This window comes from Vanessa atalanta, chromosome 14 (assembly GCF_905147765.1).
Source record: "Vanessa atalanta chromosome 14, ilVanAtal1.2, whole genome shotgun sequence".
NCBI lineage: Eukaryota > Metazoa > Arthropoda > Insecta > Lepidoptera > Nymphalidae > Vanessa > Vanessa atalanta.
In genome coordinates this window covers 6,359,355-6,367,003 of record NC_061884.1, presented here as the reverse complement: position 1 = coordinate 6,367,003, position 7,649 = coordinate 6,359,355, and the positions used below count along the sequence as shown (strand labels likewise).

The 7,649-nt window shown below is 38.5% G+C and overlaps 1 non-coding gene across 1 annotated transcript; it reads left to right on the top strand.

The window, feature by feature from the left end:
* The first annotated feature begins 7,483 nt into the window (after positions 1–7,483).
* Trnar-ccu lies at positions 7,484–7,556 on the top strand. Its single transcript has one exon. It is a non-coding gene; the product is annotated as a tRNA-Arg (tRNA).
* The last annotated feature ends 93 nt before the right edge of the window (positions 7,557–7,649 follow it).

Below are 7,649 nucleotides of genomic sequence, written 5' to 3'. Positions count from 1 at the left end.
GTAAACACTTATAAATAGCTTCTTATCTAATATTTAAAAAATACTTTATTAAGAAAATAAACAATGATTTAAAAATAAACGATGTAGTTTTATTTTTTATATCATTGTTTATATATCTGAAAACTCAGAAGGGCCTTCACCAGAACTCATTTTTATTTAGAGCGGGTAGATGGGCGTGGTAAAATAAACTATCCAGTCCAAGATGTTAATTACAATTTAATAATCACTGTAGTCACAGGAATAGTTCGAATACACAACACTTTCACACAAAAATCAAATAAGATATTTTAAACAAAACGGCAATATGGCGGCAATCACAGCGATTCGTCATAAGTGTGTTAAACGGGCGCCGTCTCGTTCGATCGTGTCGTTCAAGATGGCTGCTCGCCTCAACATCGACAATGACGCTTCGCTAGGTTGACAGCTTGTCAACCTGATATAGGACGGAAACGCCGTCACGGCCAGACTGACATTCGACCGTCCACGGGCGTTTAACCTGAAACAAATTAAGTTAACTGCGTAATCTGCTCGTTCATCCTGACTTAATGCTATTTATCAACCACTCAGCACCACAGATAGACCAATCGTCTAGAAATATGAACCTAAATTTTAATGTTCTATCTAAAATTTGTCTCTGACACCAGACTTCACATATTTAAACATCCTGACAGGTCTATTCCATCCAAGATATGACCTGGACGACATCTTTCGTCTTTACGAATAGCCAGACAAGCCAATCCTTGGCAGGATATGACCCGGACGACACCTTTCGTCTTTACGAATAGCCAGACAAGCCGATCCTTGGCAGAATTTGGCCCGGACGACACGTTTCGTCTCACTTATAGCTAGCAATCATCCAGGACAAGTCAGCCCTCGTAATGGACCCGACTCGGACGACAATTTTCGTCAGATGATGCTAGGTTCATCACATGACAAGCTGACCCTCTGCATGGGTGAGGCTCGGACGACAAATTTCGTCTACTCTCTGGGACTAAGAAGTGCATCATCTAATCAAACAAATTTCTAAACATTCAAAATATTCACGACGTACATTACACATTCAATACCTGGCAGTAAGTATAGTCAGTAGACCTACCTATGATGGTGAATTGTCTTGTTTCAATGTATTTCAACTTCGTGAATAACGTCCCACGTTTCGGGGTCTGAATGAGCACTCATTGTGTCTGAGTTGGCTGACATAGTACGTGAGTCCGCGGAAGCGGTATCAGAGCATACGGTCAAGGTGTCTAAACGGTCTAATGACTCGTTCTCATTGTTAAAGCCCAATATATTGTCTTCATTATCCGACGCCGTCTCGGCCTCATCCTCATTCAAAAGACTAGTCGCGATTTCTAGTAATCCGATATGTCCCTGGGGCACTGCGCGCAAATTCTCGTGAGAGTATTTAAGAACTCGATTGGAACTACCTGCTATGCTTTTAAGTTCGTAACGATCATTATTTAAAACTTCTGTAATTACGAAAGGACCCCTGAATTTCCTATCCAATTTAGTTTTATTGCGTTCGTTGTTTTTAATGAACACGTAATCACCTTTAGAAAATGGTTTAATTTTTGCGCGACCGAGGTTAAATCTAACAGTTTCAGATTCAGCAGCTTTCTGAATATTTATCGAAGCATCCTCCCTAATCGAATCGACATCCAAGCGAACCGCATTATTGTTATCGATACAGTTTATTTTGGCCATACCTAAAGAATCGGAATTAATCCCGAACATAAGCTCTGATGGTGAATATTTAGTAACAGCGGACTTGGTACTATTTAGGGCAAGTTGAATATTTCCTAGTTCGTCACGCCACGTTTTGTTAGGGTCGTTTTCTACTATAGTTAAAATGCTCTTGAGAGTACGCATTACTCGCTCGACTTGACCATTTGCTCTACTGGAACCCGTCGCTATAAAGTGAAGTTCTATTTTATACTCATCGCAGAATGACTTAAAGTCAGAACTGATGTAGCAACGACCTTGGTCTGCAATAATTCTTTTTGGTGCTCCAAAAAGATTAACTGCTTTTTGCAGTGCATTAATCGCACTCTTCGCATCAAGAGACAAGGTATATTCTAGTAAAACGAACTTTGTGAAAGCGTCTATGATTACTGAGCAATACTCCTTCCGATCACTCTTTCCGCTCAGCTTTCCCGTGAAGTCAATATGAATCGTATGCCAAGGTACAGGTACCTTTGGAATCGGGTGAAGCTGAACGGCTTGAGGTCCGGATGGGCCCTTGGATGCCTTACAAATGATGCACGAGTCTATGTATTTTCGGACACATTTAGACATGTCCGGAAACCAATATTTCTCATAAAGCTTGTCAAGCGTTTTGTCTTTACCTAGATGTTGTAATTCAGTATGAACATGATTTATAAGGGTCCAGATAAGAGATCGTGGAACTACTGGCAGCCAGGACACTACTTTATTCCGAACAATTTTCCGGTAGAGGATGCCTTCTCTAACATCGTAAGTTTGAGCTACAGTCTCAGGAAAACCATTGTTATGGTATTTCGAAATAAGGTCTTGGATTTCGGCATCTCGTTTCTGTTCAACAGATAGCCAGCCGTGGTGGAGTTCGATAAAATGAACAGATTGAATTTGAGATTTTTCGGGTTCTGTGGTATTGTCTGAATCTGGATTCGGTAAAGGGTTTCGAGACAGAAAGTCAGCGTGTTCCATCCTACTGCCTTCACGATACACGATATCGAAATCGTAGGCTTGCAAATATGCCCACCATCGATATACGCGAGGAGTTAAGTCCTTCTTAGACTTTGACGCTTTTAATGAATTGCAGTCGGTAACAACCACAAAATTCCTGCCATACAGGTAATGTCGGAAGTGCTCTATTGCTCTTACTACTGCTAAAGTTTCTAGCTCGTAAGAGTGATAGCGCGACTCCGCATCCGACGTCCGACGGCTAAAATATTCTACTACGTGGGGAAGGTTGTTTTTCTTTTGCAAGAGGATCGCTCCATACCCATCGGAGCTAGCATCAGTATGCAGCTCTACAGGGAGGTCTGGGTCAAATATGGTAAGTACGGGTTCGGATGTAAGAATTTCTATTAACTGTTTACGTATCCTTTCATGTTCTGGAGTCCAGGTAATACGTCCTTTGAGTTTCGTAAGTGGGTAAAAGGGACCAACTATATGAGTAAAATTGGGGATGAATTTTCGGAAATAAGATGCCAATCCGAGGAATTGTCGAACATTTGTAGCTGACTTGGGCTCTGGGGCATCTATCAACGCTTGGATTTTTCGTGAGTTGGGCCTAACTTTACCAGACTGAATAGAATATCCTAAGTAGTCTATTTTTTGTTTCATAAACTTACACTTCTTTAGGTTAATTGAAAATCCAGCTTCTGATAGTGCAGCCAATAGTTCATCAAGGCGCTGCAAACCTTCAGAAATGTCCACTGAATAGGCCAACACGTCATCCATATATATCAAAGGTTTTTCTTTAAGATGGCTGAATGCCTTTGTGATACATCTCTGAAACACTGAAGGCGCGTTACGCAACCCAAATGGCATGGCGAGGTATTCGTACTGGCCCTCATTTGTGACAAAGGCTGTTTTCTGAATTGAGTTGGGATGGACAGGGATCTGGTGAAAGCCAGCAGCCATGTCCAAAGAAGAAAAGAAGTTGGCCCCACCAAGCTGGTCGATTTGTTCGTCAATGCGGGGCAAAGGGTAACGTTCCGGTACAGTATTAGAGTTTAACTCCCTATAATCTACACAAAGCCTATACGAATTGTCCTTCTTTTTAACGAGGACAATCGGGCTTGCAAAAGGAGAGGAACTCTCTTGGATAACTCCAGCATCTAACAATTTTTGGACTTGTTCCTTAATTATTTGTTTCTCTATAGGTGCGCGTTTGTTAGGACGTCTATACACTACTTTTTGAGGGTCTACCAAAATTATCTCAAATACTCCTGTCTTAACTCGTTTAGTCGGTGTACCTTCGATAAAACTATCAGAATATTTTCTTAAAATTGAAATCAACATATCCTTATCACACCCTTGTAAATCTGTATCAATTTGATATAAATCTAAAGAATCCGATTTATTACAAAAATTTGATTGTTCTTTGGCATATATAACAAGATTATCATTGTCAATTTTAACACATAACCCTAAATCAAAAATATCTCTGCCAATTATAATAGGATCTGATATGTTGCAATCCGGAACTACGTGAAAGAGCAAACTAATAAGGCGATCACCGATTTCAACCTCACTTAGAATTTGTGTAGTACATAGCAGATCATTGCCACCGATACCACTAAGATAAACAACGTCTTTACGCGCAGTACCCAAAATTTTATCGCAATAACTTTCTTTTAAAAGCGAACAAGATGATCCACTATCAAATAAAAAAGGGACAGACTCACCGGAAGATGTTTTCAAAGTCCCCCTGGACGGACGGTGCTCACAATGTTGGACCTCCTTGACCGCAGCCTTGCTTCCATTCTTCTTGTCAGGACAGTTAGTTGTCACGTGTCCTCTTTTTCCACAAGTGTAGCAAGACACGGATGTTGTGTTCTCCAATGTTCGTGACGAGCTCGGTACCTCTTGAGATGCAGATCCGAAGTTGTCACGACGTTTTCGACAGTCAGCGAAGCGATGTCCTCTTATTCCACAAAAGCTGCATCTGCCTGAGAATCTTTCAACTGACCGAAAACGCTTGATCTCAGGCTCACTGGTATCTCCACCACCATCCGATTGGCGTTTTAAGGACACACCTCCGAGTACTCGAAATAGTTGAGTGCGAGTCGTAATATTGTGAGCATTTAATTCGCGACGTATTAGTCTATCCTTTTTACACAGTACTGATATCACAAATCCAGTAACTACTTCTTCAGGCATCGTGCACTTCGGAATCCGTTCAATCAAGCTCCACAGACGTAGTGCAGATTCGGAAGCTGTTTCTTTGGCAGCGATTTGAAATCGTAATATGTCGTCAAAGTAATCCTGCGGCAACTTTGGTTTTGAAAATTTCGCCATTAAACATTGCTTGACCACAGTCCAGGTCATTTCGTTTATATTCACTTTAGTAATGCAGGCTGCAGCTCGTCCTTTCAAGGCGCTGGTAAGGGCCATGAGCAAGTCTATTCCGTTTAAATTTTTCTTAAGAACGATAGCTTCGGTTATATTGCACCAAGCCTCAACGTCAGATTCTTCGTCGTCTGGGTTAAAAGGTAGCAATTGCGTAGAATGAGTAGTGTTGGCAGTTGGTGTTTGCTGACTTGCGAGAACCCGAGATAACAACGCCTCCATACTGCTTAGTAACTTTTCAGCATCCGATTTTGTCCGTTGACCCTCAATTTGGGCACCATCGAATCCCACTTCTGATGAAAACTCAGAAGGGCCTTCACCAGAACTCATTTTTATTTAGAGCGGGTAGATGGGCGTGGTAAAATAAACTATCCAGTCCAAGATGTTAATTACAATTTAATAATCACTGTAGTCACAGGAATAGTTCGAATACACAACACTTTCACACAAAAATCAAATAAGATATTTTAAACAAAACGGCAATATGGCGGCAATCACAGCGATTCGTCATAAGTGTGTTAAACGGGCGCCGTCTCGTTCGATCGTGTCGTTCAAGATGGCTGCTCGCCTCAACATCGACAATGACGCTTCGCTAGGTTGACAGCTTGTCAACCTGATATAGGACGGAAACGCCGTCATATCAATATGTATTAATAATACATTTTATAAATATAGAACAATTTGTTTTACTTGAAATATCCTATTTATGCCTATATTTTTTAATAAGTCTGCCTATTTTTTTCTTGGTACTATTGGCTGTTTGAACTGATAATTGTTTCAGAATTTATTGAATCGAAATTGATTCATCCTAAAGTTAAGGTTAAAAATAATAAATTAAATTAATATGATCTTATCATATAGCATATTTTTAAACAGAATATTCATTAGAATAGGAAATCAAAATGTTGTAGTGTAAGAAGAAATGGAGGTCTATTTCATGAATCAGTTTTACCTTAAATATTATTTTATCATATTTGAGCGTTGAAACTATAAATAAACAGTTGAAACACTTGGTTATTCTAGTAATAGTACAAAAAACTTTATTAAAAGTATAACAAGCACAGGTACTGTGGTACTGGTACTGGTACTGCCTCTACTGGATGGCTGGTTCATTTTTGGTCCAAAGTATCGGAATTACAATTCAACCGATTAAATGTTACTAGCATTTTTGCTACCATTCCACGCGGTCATGTTTGTATAGTAGCAATTTCTAATTTTAATTTGTTAATACTTATTGACCCTTATTTAAATAATTCCTACGTAAATAATTGTTACTGTAAAAAAACACGAATTGTTTAATAAATACATTTTCAATATAATTATTTAAAATGGAGAACATTTTTATTAAATTCTTAAAATAGGTAAATAGAAAATTAGTGTATGTATTTGTCACAAATCATTTATGAATGAATGTAAGGGTATTAGTAAATATATTTTGCCTTAAATTTATTTATTTTCTGTCATGTTTTTTCCTGTTCTTTTCAACGTTGTCTGGTTGATAATCCTGTTGCCATTAAACCCGCCATTTGTATTATCTATCACCATAAGATTGTAAATATCATGACATTTTGACCCCGAGAATTGTTTATATATAATCTTTATGTTATGTGAGGTTATTATCTCACAAAGAACAGGTATCTCAATCGTCGCACTATCTTCACTGGAGATGCATTTAAAATTTGCGCTAACTTATTACCTTTCCCCTTTTGTCCTAAGTGATGTGGGGGGTACGAGTAAAAATAGAAATTTCCTGTAGGTCTCATGTAGTCTAATAATTTATAAGATATAAAATAAAATGTACTTTGGAAAAAATATATTTCTGTAACATTTATCTTCTTACTATACTTAACGTTTATTTCGCTAAATGGTTTTTGATGTCTTTAGGCAGGCGATACGGTAACTTAAGAAATATCAAATGAATAAATAAATAATTGACAAATCGAATTGCTTGTTATAATTTATTTAACAGAGACTAAGGGTTTTCTTATACTTCAAAAGCGTAAAAATCGTTTGCCAATGTTTAAAAGAAATGTTTAGAAAACCATCTTGTTTCTTATTATTTAAAAAAAAATCTATTAAAAATCGATTCTTTATAGCAATGACATATCTGTACAGCTTAAGTAATTTATTTTAAATAGGCAGTAATAGTTTGGAAATGAAGTATCGTATTTTTTATTATATAAGTATTTAGTACGTTGATTTTGTAATATTTGCTGAACAACGTCAATCGACAACGACTAATATTTCCTCCTGAACCTCGAAGACACCGAGGAAACCTAAGCTGTATAAATTAAATATTACGGAATACTTAATTTATCAGTGTGTTAATTGTAGAATGAGTGAGCAAACGTGACGCGTGTCCGAGTGACGCAACGACGTCGACGCCGGTAGAACATGGGCCGGCTCTCGCGCCGCTCAGCCGCACGCCTCTGTGGCCCAATGGATAAGGCATCGGCCTCCTAAGCCGAGGATTGTGGGTTCGAGTCCCACCAGAGGTAACCATTAACCACTTTTTAATAAAATCAACCATCTAAATTTACAAGGGTTCAGAAAATAAAGGTCGTAAAAGTTTGTGTTGTCTCTACCACAGT